Source organism: Neovison vison, chromosome 1 (assembly GCF_020171115.1).
Source record: "Neovison vison isolate M4711 chromosome 1, ASM_NN_V1, whole genome shotgun sequence".
NCBI classification, from domain to species: Eukaryota; Metazoa; Chordata; class Mammalia; order Carnivora; family Mustelidae; genus Neogale; species Neogale vison.
In genome coordinates this window covers 190,842,924-190,864,359 of record NC_058091.1, presented here as the reverse complement: position 1 = coordinate 190,864,359, position 21,436 = coordinate 190,842,924, and the positions used below count along the sequence as shown (strand labels likewise).

The 21,436-nt window shown below is 35.8% G+C and overlaps 1 pseudogene; it reads left to right on the top strand.

Annotated features, from left to right (window-relative positions):
• LOC122918213 overlaps positions 1–21,436 on the top strand; it is a 57,806-nt pseudogene that overhangs the window by 11,841 nt on the left and 24,529 nt on the right.

Genomic DNA, 21,436 nt, shown 5'->3' with positions numbered 1-21,436 from the left:
CAGAAAAGCCAACTAATTTTTTCCTTGCTTTTTGTTTATTCTACAACAAGAAACAAACAAACAAACAAACACCGAATACTTAAAATTAGAAAGATTTCCTGTTGCAGGAAAAATGTCACAGCAAAATCACTTATTTTTCTGTTGATGGAAAGGTGGTTATTTTGAAATTTTGCGGCAAACTTCAAGAAAGCTTTTATAGAGCTAAAATGCTCTTATTCAACAGAGTAATACATTTTAGAAAGCTTAAACTGCTTTAGGCATTTGTGGAAATAATTGAAAATTTCTTCTTTAAGTTATGATTTGTTTCATAGATCATAATTTTGCTGTGTTTGTCTGCTTTCCTTTTAAAGAAGAGAAACCGGGGAAATAAAGTAATTTGTTTCCACTGAGGTATTATACTTGTTTTCCACAGTTTTTGTGTCATTTTACCACAGATGATGAATTTTGAAGAAGATGTATCAAAACTTAACTTTCTCAAATTTTAATAGATCCATACATGTGTTTAAATAACTTACATATTACATATTTAAACATTCCTATGTTTGTATATCCATGTGTCATCTAGATATTAGCTTACAGCAGACTAGTTGATTTCTGTTATTAGTTCAACTTACCTTATTAGAACTCACAACACTTAAAACTACAAGAGAATTGGGAAATCAGGGTCATTGCTCAGATGAAGAAACTGAGGCCCAAGAGAAATTTCACTGAAGGAGAATTAATGTTGTGCAAGATCTTGTTACATTGATTCTTGGGACTCAGGAATGACTCAGCTAAAAATTATTATTTTATTTACTTAATATTCTCTGGACTCGTTGTGTTCCCTTGCCCTCTTAGGAAACAGGGTAATGGAGGAGGCAGTATCATTCACTAGGTCTTATATTTTATTATGAAGAAAATGATTTTAACAAATACTCTTTTTCCTCCAGGAAAGACATAGTTAGCCACTTAATTAACTGAATAGTTGACTTCATACTTGATACTTATAATTAAAATTAGATGAGCTTTTCTGAACCCTAGTTTCATTGCTTTCTGAGAAGTACCCTATGTAGTGACAGCTATTATTATCCCTACTTTTTAAGATTAAGTGAAAAAAAGTGACAAAATATTTAAGTTGCATTAAGATAAAACACTGAGTCATCAGGAGATTTGAGTGGGACAAAAGGACTCTTAGGCATAATCACCATTCCCCAAGGAACAGCTTTTTCCATGAAGAAGAAACAAAACAGAATCAAATCTTAAATTTTTCTTCCAGAACTTCATTAGAACTAGGAAATGAGATAGAAACATCTATACATTGTATGTGGGATAAATCATTATGAAATAGAAACATATTGCTTTTTCTCAAAATATCAATTGTTTATTAAAGTTATTAGTTAACTCAGATACAATTTTTTATACTTTTGAAATTTAGTTATGATCAATTCTTAATCATTACCCCTTAAATTTAGTTTTTACATATAGAGTAGCTCTTTTTTTTTAAAAGGCTAGGCAAGTCACTGTTTCTTGAAAATTCTCAGGTCAAGTCCATAGCCAAGTGAAGTACCTTAAAAAAAGAACGTTATCAAGTTTGGCCTGCGGTAATCTATGCTTTAAATTACAGCACAACTCATTCAAAATCAATATAATGAATTGATTTGTGAACGTTTCAGGCAGGATTGCTTTCTTTGGATTTTGTCTATTCAATGTGCACTGCAGTTAAAGCATCTTTTTTTTTTTTTCCTGCATAATTAAGTCCATGTTCTTGGCCTTTCACTGAGTTTAAACTGGGTTTAAAAGGCAAAAATGTATGTTAAAGCAAAATTATGCACATCCATTATTCTTAGTCTTATAAATATTGAAACATTTTTTTTTCTCTTTTATTGAGAAATAGAAGAGAAAATACAGCTGAATGGCCTGAACTTTAGTTCCCATTTCTTAGGATATTTTATGTCTGGAAAAAATTGAACTTAGTGTTTTCGAATGCCTAAATTGCCTGAATATACAGTAAAATTCTTTATCTTTATAGATATGATTATGTTTAAATTATGGTGTATGACAAAGCATAAGAAGGAACGAGATAGTTATTTAAATTTTGAAAAACCTGGAGAGATTTTGAGTTAATATATACACGGAAGGCACTATAGGGAAAGAGCAATTCAACTAACATTTACTGAGTACATATATAACAGTGCCTTCTATGTGCCAGGCACTGAGTTAGTCATTTTATAGGTATCTTTCAGTTTTCCAGCGATCCTGCAAGTAATAAAATATATAATCATTTACATATATGGAAAATGGAAAGTTCAGTGCAGCTAGGATTAAAACACAGTTCATTTTAGTGATGTTTTGGACTCCAAAACCATCTTGTTGCATCATTACCTAGTACTTTTCAGGTACTGGGAAATATAAAAATAAATCAGTTCAGTTTGTAAGGTCTTTAAGAAATTACATAGGGTAGTCGGTTGGGAGTCCTAGGCATTCAAGCAAATCATTTGCATTACCATGTGATAAGTCCCAATACATATCGATGTACTGCAATAAGGGAGGGCATTATTTCTGTTAGAAGGAGCTAAATGTGTAACCATTGTGATGTGCAAAGGAATAGTGCTGAAGAAACGAGAAGTAGTGTCCTATGGCTGATTTTGAGGGCCTGGAATTTTATGCAAAGTAGTTGAGGACCCCTGGGTTACTCTGCTTTCCAACAACCCTCATTACTGGCTTCCTAGGTGGTTGTTGGAGCCAGTAGATTTTAACTGTTTTGTATCCTTGAATGCACAATTAAATTATCAGATTTTGTAGGACACATCAGACTTTTATAGAACAGAATACATTCACAATGCTCGTTAGCAAGACATACTCACTTTAAAAAAAAAAGATACACATATTTATAAAGTATATTCTAGTTGTCCAAGATTATTATTATTGTGAAAGAATGCATACCCGAAGAGGTGCTTGTAGGGCTCACTTGGCATCTTCCTATCAGTTGTTTCAGTGTTTATGAGCCATGAACAAGATATGTTAGACAATGCACATGGTTGTATTGTAAGAGAGATGACTCGTAGGATTTTAGATTCTTTGGAAGTATAATTATAAAGAACATTCCTGGAACTGGCAATAATCTAATGCTCTGAAGTGCGTATTTTCTGTGAACACATCTGACACACTGAATAATATACTGGAAACTTATGGATTGATACATTACAGGCATTGGGGATCTTTTTAAGTGCTGTTATCTACTGTGAGAAATAATTGCATTTTTCAGTTCATCCACCCCAAATTTTATTTTTAGATTTTATTTGTAATTTGGGAATTAACAGAATCTTATAAATTTGGGACATTATCCTGTGTAATATCTGACTGTAGCTTGATGAAACTGTGTTTTCTGTCTCCTGAAATGTTGTTCAGTTGTGGAATTTCTTGCACTCTTGGTGAGTGCACTTTTGTGCCCTTAATAATATTAGTTGTATTTTGAAATCAAAGTTATTGATTTATAGATATATCTATTGGTTCTGGTTCTGAAGTACTTTTCTGACAAAAATATGAATGTAATATAACTCAGGAACTTAAAATCCATACAGTGCTCAAGTTACACTTTAAGTTAAAAATATACAACGTGAGGCAGTCACCTCAGTAAGAGAAAAATATATAGAAATGCAACAATTCTCACAAATACTTTAAATAGTAGTTTTTCTGCCATATGTAGAGTTAGAAGAGTTGCTTCTCTTCACCTCAAAGCAGATATCCTTATCACTAGCAGTAGCACGAGCTCCAAAATAAGGCTTATCATTATAACTTTTCATGTTTTTTTTCCTAAATGTTTTCTAAACATGAAACTTCAAGTAATAGAAGATTTTAAGTCAGGAAAGGAATAAGCAGTCTTTATTTTTATTATGGGTGTCAAATTAAGCATAATAGGTAACAGTTGATCATTAGTTTGTGATTTTTTATGATCTCTAGGTTTAAAGGAATTTAAGGTTTACAAGACAACATACGAGTCAATTAAAGTATAAAATGTGTGTGTGTGTGTGTGCGCGCGCATGGGTTTAATCTTGCTGTTGCTACTTTTTAATGAAAAACAGTCATGTTACTGCTGTTCTTTTAGACTATTGTCTTACAGAAGTCATTTTCATTCTTTGTATAAATAGGCCCAAACAAACTCTAGGTTGATTTTTGGCATATCAGTTTCAGGAAATAAGGCCTGTGATGCCCGATCATGGCCTTTCTGTTGAATTGTTTTATGCCTAGGAGGCAGAATCTAAAATTCTTATTAGCTTGTTAATATGTCAGACATAATTGGAAAGTATGGAGTGCTTCCTAATTATTATCCTGGTAACCTCAACTCTATCTACTTTGGTTTTCTCAGCAGTGTGAAGAGGTGTGAGCTTCAATTAATATTTGGGATTATGAAATCACAGATTTAAAGGTGTGAAGTGTGTAAATGTCATTATTCTAATAAAGATTCAAATTTACAAGATGAAACCTTTAAATAGCCTTGAATAAATTGAATCTCCCAATAAAGCAAATCCTAAAATGACCATAAGAGGGTGCACAGGCATTGTAGGAACAAACAAACCCAATTCTTAGAATGACACAGAGAAGTTTATCTTTGTGACCATGAAATATTTAACATTTTAGAAAACATTCAATGCTTCCAGAGTATTTCGTTGAACATGACATGAGTTTATGCTCCTCTGAGTATAATCCTACTTTTCTTGATTTCTTCTGAATGAACAAGTTGTCACTATGTTGGTTCTTGAAAGGCTTAAATAGGATCAAATCAGGAAAACAGTGTCAAAAAGAGGATGTAATTATAGCTGTTGCTATTGAAACAACTGAATCTAGGGGTTTTTAAGGCATAAATTACCATATTAGAGAAATATAGATCCTGTTTTATATTCTACATGAAAAGATGGACTTTTCACTTGAGGGGAGAGGAAATTAATTCTTAGAATAAGGGCTTTGGGAAAGTTTGAGAAAGAAAAACAAAAATGCTATAAAATGCCTTCTAAATACAAAGTACGAAGTTTCCATTTGTTAATTTGGGCTTAAAATTATTTCCTACTTTAGATTATATAATTTTGTGAAGCATATCTGTAAGCAGTCTTTAATGGACTATTTCATTCTTTGCAATTTTTAAGAAACAAATTCATTTAAAAAAAAAGAAAGAAAACCAACTTAAACAAAATACCTAACCTAAAATTAACTTTAAATATTAGTAGATTAATTGACAAATTGATAAAAGGAACAGTGCTCTTATGGGGCATTGTTTTTATAAATTTTCATTGCATTAGAGAATTAGATTAAAAAATTTTTTAATAAAACATCTTTTGTTTATTTTGTGATAACCCTAGAAAAATTGAGAATTATATCTCCTATTAGTTTTAAGTGAGAGGGAATAAAATAAATGAATGTTGGGCATTCAGTATTAAGGCTGTATCTAAAGGAACTACTTTAGAAATAATCTTTTTGGTTTCATTTTAGCTTTTCAAAATAAAGTCAACTTTGGAAGTGAAATTTTATAGTAGACGTCAAGTCAATGGAAACATTTCTTGATTTTACGAGGTCACGTACTAAGAAAAGCCCAAAAGCTCATGGCATTCCTCATTTTTTCTCCAACAGGATCTTAGAACCACAAGAAGCCCCCCCAAATTACTATCATTCTATCTTTTAGGTGACTGTCCTTCATAAGAGCTGAATTAAGGGAAGATCTGGTAACATGATTCTTCACATTGTTGTGGTATGTCAGAATCAGATTCTTGGAACTTGGTTATCCAGATAGATATCCAGATCATAGCCCTAGAAATTTAGCAGTAGAAATATCTCTGCTTACACCTTGGCAAATTTTTATTACAGTTAAATTATTATAATTCTTAGAGTGGTGGTGCATAAACAATGAATCTTGGAACGCCAAAATAAATAAATAAACAAACAAACAAACAAATAAATAAATAAATAAAATCACATACAAAAAACCAAACCAACAAGGGTTGAATACTATAGACTGATGTATGAATGTTAGAAATTATCAGTGGGATCTGGGCCTACTCTAACTCATACTCCACTTGTTCAGTTTCTAGTTGAGATGGAAAAGGTGGTCAATTTAGAAAAGAAAATTTATATTCTTGCTGAACTCTCAAAAATGTATTTCAGCAATGATTGAAAGATCTGCCGAGATTCATACTGATTTCAAGATTTAACAAAGGTAACATAAACCTCAGCTGCATAAAATAACCCAGTAAGAATCTAGATACACGCAATTACACTTTTAAAAAAATATTTATTTTAGAGAGAGAGAATGTGCATAAGTGGGGTTAGGGGTAGAGGGAGAGAATCTCAAGCAGACTCTCTGCTCAGCTTAGAGCCTGCTAGGAGGCAAGGGTTGATCTCATGACCCTGAGATCATGACCTGAGCCAAAATCAAGAGTCGGAAACTTACCCAACAGAGCCACCCATATGGCCCACAATTATATTTTTTAAAATTGAAGTAGAATTGGCATACAATATCCTACTAGTTTCAGGTGTATATCATAGTGATTTGATGTTTTTATATATTTATGAGAGGATCACCATAAGTCTTGTTACTGTCTGTCACCATACAAAATTATTACAGTTATTATTGACTCTATTCCCTATGCTCTTCATTACATCCCCATGACTTACTTATTTTCTAACTGGGAGTTTGTACCTTTTAAACTCCTTCACTCATCCGCTAACCCCTTACCACTCTGGGAACCAACAGTTTTTTTCCTGTATCTATGAGTCTATCTCTGTTTTGTTTTTTAGATTTTACCTATAGTGGAATCATGTCTGATTTACTCTACTTAGCATTATATTAATGTCCATCCTTGTTGTCACATATGGCAAGATTTTATTTTATTATTTTTTTTATGGCTGGGTAATACTACATTGTACATACAAACACATCTTCTTTATCCATTTATTTGTTTATGGAAACTTAGGTTGCTTCCATATCTTGGCTATTGTAAATAATGCTGTAGTGAACATAGGGGTGCATGTGTCTCTTTGAATTGGTATTTTTGTTTTCTTCCGGTAAATACACAGGAGCAGAATTTTTCAGTTGTGTAGTAGTTCTATTTTTAATTTTTTAAGGAACTTCCATACTGTTTTCTGTAGTAGCTGTACCAATTTGTATTCCCACCAACAGTGTACGAGGGCGAGCTTTTCTCCACATCCTCACCAACACTTGTTATTTTTGTCTTTTTGATAATAGCCAATCTGACAGGTATGAAGTGATGTCTCATTGTGGTTTTGATTTGCATTTCCCTGATTAGTGATGTTGAGCATTTGTATGTTGGCCATCTGTATGTATTTTCTGGAAAAATGTCTTTTCAAGCCCTTTGTCTATAATCAGGTTGTTTTATGATATTAACTTATGTACGTTTTTATGTATTTTGGATATTAACTCCTTATCAGATGTATGATTTGCAAATATCTTTTCTTATTCAATAGACTGCATTTATGTTTTGTTTTGTTGGTGGTTTCCTTTGCTATGCAAAAGTTCTTTAGTTAGATGCCATCCCAGTTGTTTATTTTAACATTTTTTGCCTTTGCCTGAGGGCACTAATCAAAAAAATATTGCTAAGACCAATGTTGAAGAACTTGCTACCTATGTTTTCTTCTAAGAGTTTTATGGTTTCAGGTCTTACATTCAAGTCTTTAATCCATTTTGAGTTTATTTTTGTATATGGTGCAAGATAGTGGTCCATTTTCCTTCTCGTACATGAAGCTATCCAGGCAATTATACTCTGAATGAAAAAGAAAGCAAGAAGTATTAATTCCAGTTTCATACTGGAAGAAGAGAAAGGTCTGAGCATATTGTGAAGGGCAGTAAATAGTCATCTTACCTGGGTTGCTCAGTTATTGGGCACCTGCCTTCAGCTCAGGTGATCCTAGAGTCCTGGAATCTAGTTCTGCATCAGGCTCCCCGCTTGGTGGGAAGCTTCTCCCTCTCCCACTCCCCCTACTTGTGTTCCTTCTCTCACTGTATTTCTCTCTGTCAAATAAATAAATAAAATCTTAAAAAAAAAAAAGAACAAAGGATAGAAGAAATAAATATTGTCCATTTATTCAACATTTAGTTACTATATACCAGACATTGGTGACCTGTTGCTATTTTAAGACTCATCAGCTCTTAGTACTTGGGAGTTCTAAAGAGATGACCTTATCTTTCTCTTAGAATCTACATCTACTCAGAAGATGTCAGATATCCTAGTACTTTTAATAAACATTCCAGTCATCCTGCATTAATTATTAGACACTGCAGACTTGGGCATAACTGAGTTCTAAAAGGCAGTTATGTCTTCTAATTTAGTGTTGATATGGGTCTTCTGTGGCTCATTATGCTACATTGGTATTTTTCATAGTAGTCAATTAATTTTGTAGCTCAACTGGACAGAGTTGGTGCTACTTTGACATTTAATGTCAGGGTGGCAGAGAGTTACATTTAAAAAAGAAAAATTGCTATATTGGAAATAAAAAGTGTTTAAAGGAATTGTTTTATATTGTGAAGATAGCTAATGTTTTGTTTCATTTTGCTTTTCCTTTACTCATAGGCACTAGGGACAGCCAAGGTTTTTTAATTCATTCTTCAACCTGTGATAAGGATTCCATGTCATCCTTCAAAGACGGTTTGATATTTATCTTCTTTAAAGGTCTCAAGGGAAGGAAAATCTATAAGCTACCTTGGTGACCCATCTTAGTGTAGAATAGCCCTTATACATTTATACAAGAAAGAATGAAGAAAATTTCAGTTTGACATAAAAATCATCATTTATAACAGCTCACTGAGGATGAGGGGACGACTACACATTCCTTCTCTTCCCATGTGGAGAAGACTAATGACCTCTCACAGCTCTCACTTTCCCCTGTGTTCTGCCTGAAATCCTTGTGATCGGTGAATGTTAAATGAAGGGAGATCAACAGCTGTCAGGCGGTGGATGTATTTTTGGGGAAATGAGAGGTTGAGGAAAACTAAATATCCTTATCTTCTTCCATCCTTCTTTTTTTTTTTTAATCCATAGGTTTTTTCTCCCTGACTTTCTGCTGGCCTCATCCATTTCTCCCAGCTCACAAGCTTAGGTCATGACAAGTCATGACACTGGGGTGCAGAAGTCTCTAAGGCTCTCTGACAGAAAGGAGGTGATTAAAAGAAGAAAAAACAAAAACAAAAATGAAAAAACTGACTTAAAGTGAATGAGGTTGGGTCAGGCATAAAAGCTGGAGTGTTCATCTCAACTCTAACTCAGAAGCTGATGCCCTGGGGATAGAATGGACGGGTAGTAGGTGAAGGGGATATATTTTGAAGCAGCAGCTTAGTAAATAGACTCTTGGGCCTCTGTGTAATATAAGGCCCTGTTCCGTTAGGTCTCAGGGATAATCTATGTTCTCCTGGCTACATACGCCATAGTTTGAGACTTTAAAGAAAGCAAGTAAGAGCAACCAAAGCAGGAGTTATATTTTAATAAGATGGTAATTTTGAACTACTCTCTCTGGAGATGGTCTATTCAAAAGTTTTGTGGGTATGATGCTATTTTAATGAAAGCAGCATGAGAAATGCATCATATTACTACATAATCAAGCTGTGATAATGTTTTCATTAGCTATTACATCACTGCTCTGTGATCTGCTCTGATTCCAGATGAGATTTAAGGTGTTGACTGCAGACTATAAAGTCCAAAATTATCTGGATCTTGGTTGCTTTATTCTCCCCTAATGTGATCATTATAAATTTAGAGTTCTGGGGCATTTTTGCTGCTGGTTTTCAGATTACATTGATGGAAATTGGAGAATAGGATACATGAGTCCTTGCTTATTAGGAAATCCGCTTTTGGGGCAGGGGGTGGAGAGAGATAGAGACGGGGCGGACATAAAAATACTGCAAACAGCATCTGTTAACACTGGGCTTTCTTTGAGAGAGGAAGTTTTATTTCAAAATGTTAAATATTTAAATTATTTTAAATAACTGGTTGCTTTTAAAATGTCAAGTATTGTTTTGTATATATAATCTTGTACTTAACTTGTATGGAGTTAAATTTATGTTATACAATGATGTGGTTCTGGCTTAGGGCTAGGAGGCGTGTTACAGACCGAATGTTTGTGTCTCCTCAGAATTCCTCTGCTGAAGCTTGTCTTGAAGATGATAGTGTAGGAGTGCTGACAATGTTGGGGTTACATGTTCTGAACCTCTTGACGATTACCTTAGAAATAGCCATCGAGGCTGGGTTTCACGGCCAACACGACAAATCGACCAGGAAAACGTGAGGGCTAAGGAAAAGAAATTAAGAGACAAAGAGATGGGGGCAGGAGGGACACTGAAGGTGATGTCCAACAGTGCCGATTTTATTCCACATCTTACAAGCATTTGTAAGGCAGACCACAATAGGAGGAGTAATACATCAGTACCTAGTCAGATGACCGCAAGTTTCTACAAGTTTACATTAACTATGAGCAAACCTCATGATGCCAGGTGGTCTCAGCTAAAGCCATTAGCAAGACAATCAACCAGGGAGTAGGTTACGGGAGGTACAGAACAACAAGGACAAACTAGGATTGCATGACCCTGACCACATTGTTCCCTTCTGTAGGGGGAGTGTGTGGGAAGTCACGTAGGCAAGCGCACGACACATAGCACGGACCCTTTTCTCAGTGTTACCTCAACTTTCCCGTCTTTAACCTTGTCAAGGTGTCTGGACTTTGAAGGAGACACAAGTCAGGGCCTGGTTTGATCCTCGACTCCAACCATGCCGTAGCCTCCAACAGCTGGGATGGAGGGAGGCTTGCTTCAGGCTTCCATGAATCTGTTAGAGCTAATGGAGTTTTTTTTCTTCCTGACTCACAGGTGGCCTATAAGATCTAATAAAGTTTAGCTGTCACATAGGTATGCCAACCCTCTGAAATGCATGCAGACTCTTTTATCTTACTGTAGTGCCCCCCACCCTTGCCCCACCATCTGTCCCCTTGCTCTATAAAATGTATAGGCTAAGGTCCAGACTTTGCAGAGAATAACTGTGCAGGGTAGGTCATCAGCCGCCCCGTCTATCCTTGCAGGAAGTTACCCTGAATAAAACTGTAAACTGTAGAGGGTCACCTGCTTTGTTTTTCAGTCTCAAAGTGCCTCCTCAGTTTGGGGGATAGTTTTCTGTTCCTGCCCCACCTTCTGGTAGACCTTATTTGTAGCTAAGGACTTTGGGAAGTCATTAGGTTTAACTGAGGTCATGAGGGTCGTGGGGTGGCTTATGATGGGATTAACATCCTCTACGGGGAAGAGGGCTTGAAGAGAGACTGGAGTGCTTCCCCCCACCCCCATGAAAGCTCAGTGAGAAGGCAGCCTGCTGCAAGCCAGAAAGCTGGCTCTTACCAGGAAGCTTATCTGCTAGCACCTTGATCTTGGATTCCTCAGCCTCCAGATCTTAAGAAATAAATGTTTTATTTAAGCCACCTACTTTATGGTATTTTGTTCTAGCAGCCCGAGTTGACTAGGTTAGGATGAGAATATCAAAGCAGTTGTAGGATGTAAAATATTACTCTCTTCGCTTCTTTTGTGAACGTTCTTTTGAACTTTCTAACTACCTTTCACAAATCCCTAGCTGCCATGGACCCATCCTACTGGCTTCAGAAAGTATCTATCTCTCAAAATTCTGTACTTTGGAATTTTACTTGTTTTCTAGTACACAGCCAAAAATTTATGTCATTTATCAGTACATCTCCCTCCCTTTTAACCCATATTCAAATGACCGCTAATTCTCATACCAACCCCCCCTCAAGAATTCTGATTCTTCCCTTTTGGTTCTTATCTATACTAGTCCAATTTATTATCATCTCTTGATTGCAGAAGTCTCCTAATTGGACTCCTTCTTCCATTCTAGCTCTACTCCAATCCATTTTATTCAAAGTGATCAGCATCATCTTTTTTTTTTTTTTTCTCAATGGATTTATTTTTCAGAGCAGTTTTAGGTTTCTAGAAAAATTGTGTGGAAAGTACAGAGTTCCCATTTACCTCCCTGAACCCAGTGGTTTCCCCTATTATTAATGTCTTACATTTTTGTGCTATACTTATTACAGTTGATGAGGTGTAATTGATACATTATTATTAACTAAAATTCATGGTGTTATGTTAGAGTTTTCTCTTTGTAGTGTACATTCTTTGGGTTTTGATTTATGTATAATGGTATATATCCACCACCAGAGTATCATTCAGAATACTTTCACTGCCTTAATAATCCTCTGTATTCTCCTGATTCGTCCTTCCCTCCCCTCCCCTTTGATACCCACCAAACTCCCAACCCTCTCCATTCACTATTTTGAGAATGAAAGTCCAACATTTTAACACAATGTTTTATGACTTATCTGTTTATGCTATTAACAATATTTAGATTAATTTGTTTTACATTTTAAGGGGAAACCATTTTGAGGATTTCAAGGAAGCTGAGGACCCTCATCCTGTATTCACTGACATCCATCCTATCATGTAATTTCACATAAAATTTCACTGGCTTCATAGGCACTCTGAATCCATGCTAAGAACCCCTGTCCCAAAGAGAACAATTTGTATACAGTTCTTTGTACCTTATGGAATAAAGTACTAACAATTTCTTTCAATATTAACTAAAATGTGTAAATTTGATGTGCAAACTAAAATTTTAAGCTGTCCTCCTGGGGTAGCTCTATTGGTTATAAAGAAACAGAATTCACTTTTAGAACAAATTTGATGAATATATTTTTTCCTCTGGTGAATAGGGATTTTTTTTCCACTGCTGTTTGAGCTTTTAAGATTGCCCAAACATTCATAGGTTGTAAAAAGTCATTCTCATTTTGGTGTTTGTGAAAGCCATTTCAATATGTGCTGTTTCTCATTTGCAGTGTTTTCTCTTTTTCATTTTCATTGTTCCAATTGTTTTAACCTATTCAGTTTTTCTTATAAATTATTCCTTCTTCAAATATGGGATTCTGTTTCTAGATAGAATATTTACCGAAGATACTTGAGTTCATAAAAATAATAGGACTGGAGATCTAGGAAAACCCTCATTTGATTACATTAACTTTCTTGGCTTGTCCAGCTCTCCACCATGATCTCAACAGGTTCCACAGCAGATCGCTGAGAGGTCCACAGCTTCATTGCCTCTTCCATAGCCATGGTCTGCTCTCTGGCATTTGCAAAGGAGGCCTGAGGGTTCCTTGGGCTGCTCAATTTCAGCAAGCCCTCCCAGCTCTGTGTATTTGAGGAGTCTATCTCACTAAGAGAAGCTTAAGGGAAGGAAGCCCAGAGACCTCACTTTTTGCTGGCAAGGCAATCACTCTTCATTTATCTTATGACTACAAGTATCCAAGGTAATAATCATCAAAAAATGCTGCATTTAGAACTGCTTACCCTTCTAAAAAAAAAAATCAGGACAAATCCCATTACACTTTACTCTCATGTTTATCTAAGTCACCTTCAGAAGCTTCCAAATTTCAATTCATAGATCATCAACTGGTCTCATGCTCCAAAGCTTCAAATATCTCCTGATATGACCAAGTCATTTGCCTCCACATCATACTTCAAATTCTTTCACTGTGCTTTTACAGTGTATCATGAAAATCTGAAGTCATTGATATCTGCAGCTCTCCTCTCATTCCCTTTACCCTTTTTCTTTAGCTGAAACCTAGGCATTATTTCTTTTTTAAGATTTTATTTATTTGTTTGACAGAGAGAGAGAAAGAGACAGAGACAGTGAGAAAGGAACACAAGCAGGGGGTGGGAGAGGGAGAAACAGACTCCTCACTGAGCAGGAAGCTGACTCAGGGCTAGATCTCAGGAACCTGCAGTCATGGCCCAAGCCAAAGGCAGATGCTTAACTGACTGAACCACCCAGGTACCTGAAACCTGGTCATTCTTGAGGATATTGGTACTCATCTAGTTTTCTTTACTGGTGACAATTTTAAAATCTCACCTCCCACACATAACGGAGACTGGAGATGAGGTAGATGTCCTCCTCTTTCATTGTTTTTTTTTCTAGATTACTGTATTTCCCTTCTTGGTAATCTGTAAACCTCATTGAAGATCTGAAAAGCTGAATCACTGTTTTCATTATTGATGACTTCAATAACCTTGTGGAAGATCACACTCAAGCCCTATGAGCTTCTTGACCTCAGTTTTCCTGATCATATTATAGTCTATGTGTTAAACTTTGTCATTACCAATAGGTACCCCACCTTCAAAATACTGAATTTGAACATTCTACTCTTTAACCAATTGTATTAGTTTACTATTGCTGCTATAATGAGCTTAGTGGCTTATACTACACCATTGTTTTATCTTGTATTTCTGGAAGTAAGAAGTCTGAAATGGGTTTTAGAGGCTAAAAGCAAAATACCAATAGAGCAGCATTCCTTCTGGAGACCCTCTGGAAGGATATGTTTCTTTGCCTCTTCTAGCTTTTAGAGGCCACCTACTTTCTGTGGTTTGCGACCTCTTCCTTCCTTCACTTCCTTCATTCCTTCCTGTTCAAAACCAGAACCATGGCATCTTCAAATCTCTCTGAATTTGACTCTCTGTTTCTGTCATCACATCTCTTATTTGTCTCTGATTTTTCTGCTTTCCTCTTGTCATGGCCCGTGTAATCATATTTGGCCCACCTAGATAATCCAGGGAAACCTCCCCATTTCAGGATATTTAACTTAATCACATCTACAAAGTCCTTTTTGCCATATAAGGTAACTTATTTACAGGTTCAGCGGATTGGTATGCGAATGTCCTCAGTGGACCATTATTTTCTTCTGTCAGATCAACTATCTTATATTTCTAGGTCGTTTACTTATTCTGTCTTTGTCATTATTTGATTACATTTGGATCTAGTTCATTTAATATACTACTTATTCATTGTGTATTACTGTTGTAATGGACTCACTTTTCTCCTTATCCAATTTATATTTGATGGCACAGACACTCTCAACACCCCCTCTCGCTTCCTCCTCTGCACCCCTGCCTTCTGTAACACTCATGAGGTTGTATCCTTGGTTAAACACAAGCAACTCTCTGTCCACCCATTTTGTACCCGCACCTGAGCCACAGAAAGTGGCTGGAGAAACACAACTTTTCATGAAGATGTTTCTTATCCCTCTCCTCCTCTTTTCTTCCATGTGTAGGGGTTTTAATAGCATACCTGTCCTGTCTCCAGCTTCTTATTTACATGGCAATAGAGGAGATGTGACTTTATTTATTTGAGAGATTGAAAGGGGCTATTGGGAACATTTCCATCATCCTCCTTGGCATCTGACTGCCTGCAGGAGTTCCCCGTCCTATGTGCTATGTTGCTGTGAGGGAGGTTTAACTCTATGAGGAAGCCTGCAGTTTTCCAACACTGATGATCACTGGGTTGGCAGGTCTGTATAATTGTGGACTTTAATATTAGGAATTCTGCTTGTCTACAGATATCAGACACATTTTCCACAATCAGTGTTATAAAAAAAAAAGGTGATATTTTATTTCCTATTTGCTTTTTTCTCAGTTGAAACACAACTTGAGTTTATTATTTATGGAGTACCCCTTTATCTGACCATTCTACCTAAAATATCCCTTTCATTCTCTGATCCTTTGCCTTGCTTTGTTTTTCTTTGTAATAATTACAGTACTTACTATGATATATTTATTTATTTGTTCCGTTTGCCCTACTAAATGTAAGTTCCACAGCACAAGACATTTGTTTTAGCTATATCCATAGTGCCTGGAACAGTGATTGGCTTATAATGTGTATTTGTTGAATGATTATTGAAAGAAAGAGTATGAGAACATTTTCAGTATCATCTGAAGATTTAATTTAGACACTTATAATTTTATTTTGCTTTATTAAAAAAGCCCCAACTCTCAATTATCCAGGGTAGAGTTGCTTAATTTGGAGATTAAATGTGGTAAAAAGTAATAATAGTTCACATGTTAAAAAATTAAAATCTGAAAAATTTTGGTGTATAGAAAAAAAAGTTTTGTATACAAGAAAGAGTCTATTTTCTTCTTTTCTTTTTAAATATTTTATTTATTTATTTATTTATTTACTTATTTGAGAGAGAGAGAGAGAGAGAGAAAGAGAAAGCATGAGCAAGGGGGAAGGACAGAGGGAAAGGGAGAAACCGACTCCCTCCTAAGCAGGGAGCCCAGTGTGGGGCAAGAGTCTAGAAGTATGTAATAACTAACATCTATCAAATATATCAAACATATATCAAATGTGTGTTCTTCAACTTGGGAATATCTTTTTTCTTGTCAGCCAGAAGTATAGAATGTTAATTTGAATTTTGGAATTGAAGCAAAAAAGCAGAGTGGTTAAAGAAATCATTCCATAGAGAAAAAAATGCACCATTTCTTCTTTATAGCATGTTATAGGGGAAAAAACAAATTTTTTTGAAAAATATTTTATTTTATGCCCTTTATGAGTTCAAGTGGTTTGAAAAAGTGAAAGCATGATAACAGACTCTCTTTTGAAGCTGTGATAAAATTTGGTTTCATTAGTCATGGTTAGAGAAATGCTGTTCTATGGGAAAAAAGTTTATTTGAAGTCTCAGAGTGAAAGATATAACAAATACCTACTGTTCCTCTTTTCTGATAGGAGACCTAGGTTTTCCTGTTCTGAGTCTTCCCTTTCCACTTGCAGTTCCTGTGATTCAGGCGGGCCTGATTGATCTCCTAGTTCCAGAGGGTGTCAGAAGGATCAGGCTTGCGTGATCACCATATTCCATATCCTTGGCTACAGTCAATGGTATGGAGATGAGCTCATGACCCAAGCAGTCTTGGTCAATGGTAATGCCAGGACTTCAGCTGGAACTCTTGGAACAAAGTATGCGTTTTAGCTGGGGTTGATTGGCTTGGTAGAATATAAAACTGTGGTTGCCAGGGCTGTCTTGGTGGAGGCAGGCCAACTCACTGAAAATCAATTCTACAAAAACTAATTCTCTGAAATTAAATTTCCCAAATGAAAATTTGCTTAAATGACAAATCTACCAATTTACCAAAATCTTACTTCTTTTAACTACTTATAAGGATTACTACAATTTATACTTAGTGGATGTTTTAAAAGATGTAAATGCTTTTTAAAAATAAGTTTTCATTTTTTTAGTTCTTATTTTTATATAAGCATCTTGAAGAATTTATGGCTGTTAAATTCTAAGCTTATGGGGTGATTTATTCTTCTAAAAATATTTCATGTTTAGAAAACAATATTTCATCATTAATAACTAAGAGCATTTTATGTGAAATTTTTTTCGTTTCTGTTTCCTTCATATCTTTTTAATTTCAGTTTTTGTATTGTTAAGATTCTTCTGCCAATCTTCCATGTGACATTTAAATTTCAGTTTATTTCCAAGAAGTGGTAGTAAAATTTAATATTTGGTTTGAGTTTTTCTTGATGCCTTCCTGTTAGTTTTGTACTTTAAGCATATAATTTTTAGGATTTTTAATCAATTTCTATTTTGAGTCCCCAGAATTTTGTTTTTTTGTTTCCTATATGCTAAATATGACATAGTAATCACATAGTACATTATAGTAATAATAGCAGTCGCCTCTGTTCATCCTAATTTTCCCAATGCTGCTTTGAATAGTTTTATTGTTTAAAGCCAAATCTCTTAACAAATTATTTCCAAGTTCATATATTCAGTTGTTTATTGTGGGAAACCAGAATAATGTCATTTCTTTTGGGTGATTTCTTTTTTTTTTAATGTCATATTCTTCCAATTTTGGGCATTTTTAGCTTTTCTGTACCAATTCCTCAGATGACATATGAGCTTAACTTTAATTTTAGCACTTGTTTACAAAATTTCAACGAAGGTATTAACATCAACAAAGTCATGAGCCAAATTTATTTTCACAGCATTGGTTTTGGAAAAAAAATTGGTACAGTGACCTAAAATCTACTTTCTACCACAGAGGAAAGACTTGTTAAAAATGAACTGAATGCAGAGCTAAGAGATAGATTGCTGAAAACAACATTATTTGAAACCTGGATCCTAATATGCTTTAAAGTAGAGGTTGGAGATTGGGTTGTCAGGGATGTAAACTTGGAACTAGACTTTAGCATATAGGAAGTATATTGTGATCAACACCTACAGAATTGAAGTAAAGGTGGCTGATTGGACAGAGAGAGAAGTTGGGCTATGATGTAGTCTCAACAAGGACTGCAGACCACCCCACTTTTGGAGGAGCTGGAATTCCTTTATTTACCTCTATCTTTTCCTAGCATCAAGGGGCCAGGGAAGCTGAACTGTAAACAGAAGTTTGCATGGGAAACAAGGGGAGTAGCTACTTTACTCAGCACACAGTGAAGCCTTCGATATCTTGTATAGTGGAGGATTTCTTTCTGGTGACTGTTCATGTCTCTTAGAAGTGGTACTCTTCCCCATGGAAAGTGTCAGATAGAATCACAGTGCCACTTTTGCCTCTGAAACCCCCCTATTTCCAATCTCACTGTTCATAACTTTTTTGTAACAAAATTTAATTTCTCTTTTCCCAGTTCTTCTAGAAGGTTCTGGCTAGACCCTCCATGAATAGTTTCCATGTGTCTCCTACAGCCTTTGATTCTTAGAACTAAACTTATGTTGTGAACACTAATGAACATATAAGCATTTTCATTGCACAGGAATTAGCTATATCTGGGAGGGGGAAGTCTCCAAATAGGGTTTTTACCTGGTATCCTATATAAATGGGGATTATTTTCACTTGCCTTGATGCCAAAGTCTTCATGGTATCTGATACCAAGACTTAACATCTGTCTCTGAAAGACTTAAAGCATACAGGCATACCTCTTTTTGTCATGCTTTGTTTTCTTATACTTCGCAGATACTGTATTTTTACAGATTGAAGGTATATGATAACCCTGTGTTAAGCATGTCTGTTGGTGCCAATTTTTCAATAGCATTTGCTCGTTTTGTGTCTCTGTGTCACTTTTAGTAATTCCTGTAATATTTTAGACTTTTTCATTATTATATTTATTATGATGATCTGTGATCAGTGATCTTTGATGTTACTATATAATTCTTTTTGGAATGCCACAGATAGTGCCCATATAAGAAATTGATATTAATTAAAAAATGTTGTGTGTGTTCTGACTATTCCACTCACCAGCCATTTCCCTCATTTTTCTTCTTCTCCTCAGGCCTCCGTATTCCCTAAGATGCAACAATATTGAAATTAGGCCAATTAATAATCCTACAATGGGGTCTGTGTTCAGATGTTCAAGTAAAAGGAAACATTGCACATCTCTCACTTTAAATCAAAAGCTAGATATGATCAAGCCTAATGAGGAAGGCATGTTGAAAGCCAAGGCAGGCTGAAATCTAGGCATCTTGTGCCAATCAGCCAAGTTGCAAACATGAAGGAAAAGATCTTGAAGGCTATGAAAAGCATGACTCCAGTGAACACAGAAATGATAAGAAAGTGAAACAGCTTTATTGCTGATATGGAGGAAGTTTGAGTGGTCTGCATAGATCAAACCAGCCACAACATTCTCTTAAGCCAAAGCCTAATCCAGAACAAGGCCCTAACTCTCTTCAATTCTATCAAGGAGAGATGAGGAAGATACAGAGCAAAAGTTTGAGGGTAGCAGAGATGATAAACAAGTGAACAAGATAAACATGATCATTTCAAGCAGTGATAAGTGCTCTGTAGAAAATATAGCAGAGTAATGGACAGTGGAAAGAGGGAGTCGCTTTAGATAGTGTGATCAGAAAAGGACTTCATGGGTGGCATTTGAGCTGAAAACTGAATAGTGACAGAGCTAGTCATGTTAAGGTCATGGGAAAGATGAATCAGGGCAAAGAAAATAAGTAAGTGGTGATGGTGGACCGGAGCCTAATATAGACGGTAATAGACACTTATTTTTATTCAAATCGCAATTGTATTCTGATGGAGGATTTTAAGTCAGGGAACAATATAATCTGATTCATGGTTTAAAAGGGTGATTCCAGATTTGGGGGACATAAGATTGTCAGGGAGCACAAGAAGAGGCAAGGAGACTGGTTATTGATTCTGCTAGTCCAGGAGAGTGATGATGGTGGCTTGAAGTGGTGGTCCATCCGGGAAGATGGAGAGAAATGAGAGAATTGAGATACACTTTGAAGTTTGACTGTAAGACTTGCTGATAAATTGAGATAATGCGGGACGCCTGGGTGGCGCAGTTGGTTGGACGACTGCCTCCGGCTCAGGGCGTGATCCTGGAGTCCCGGGATCGAGTCCCACATCAGGCTCCCAGCTCCATGGGGAGTCTGCTTCGCTCTCTGACCTTCTCCTCGCTCATGCTCTCTCTCACACTCTCTCTCTCTCAAATAAATAAAAAAAAATCTTTAAAGAAAAAAAAAATTGAGATAATGCTAGGGAAGATAGTAGTGAGGTAATGAGAAAAATCAAGGTTGATAAATTTCCTTCTTTCTTTCTGTGAGCAGTTTCCTCACAAGGTGATGGTCTTTCTTTGCCACTTCCATGTCTGCCCCCTCTCATCTTCAGTAATAGACCACCTTCCAGGTATTGTCATGAGAGATACTTTCTGGAAAGAGAAGTCTGTCTTTTGCCCTGACTGCCTTGTTTTTGAGAAACAGGACTACTAGAATTTTGATGACTATGTTTCCATCTTAAAAACACCATGTTATATTTGCTGCCTTTGTTTTTGCTGTTACCCCTTGCAAGTTTGTGTCCCCACAAAATTCATATGTGAACTCCTAACATGCAGTGTGATGGTATTTGGAGATGAGGCCTTTGGTAGGTGATTAAGTCATGAGGGTACAGCTATCATGAATGGGATTAATATCCTTATTAAAAAGATCTCAGTTTCCTGGACCCTTCTGCCATGTGAGGACACAGCAAGAAGACAGGCCTCTATGAACCAGGCAGCAGGCTCTTACCAGATAACAAATCCACAGGCACCTTGATCTTGGACTTCTAAGCCTCCAGAACTGTTAGAGATAAATATTTGTTGTTTGAGCCATTCCATCTATTGTATTTCTGTTATATCAGTCTGAGTGAACTATAACACCCCTGCCTTAAATTGTTTGACCTGTGTCTCTGGCCTCCTCCAACCCTCTCCAAGCTCTAGAAACACAATTTTATCTTTCACATATTAACTCTTCTCTTTAGTTTTCCCCACTGTCTTCAGCGGTATTAGCCACTCTTTCCTTCTGTATCTTTTTGTACCTGCCTCTAATATTTTATTAGAACACTTTATTCTATTTTCATTGTTTAAATTTTTGTCTCTTCTGTTGGAATGTGAGCTCTTCAAAGGTAAGAAAAACATCCTTTTTCATCCTGGTATCCCTAGCACAGAATCTGGTACATTATATGTTCTGATTAAATGTTTGATTAATTAAAGGCATTGAGTTACCTCCCATTCTGTTTTAATTAATTTTACTTGTAACCAATTACTGAAATAAAAGTGTTATCAAATAACACCTAAGTTCCATTCTTACCAAAACAGTTAATTTATGT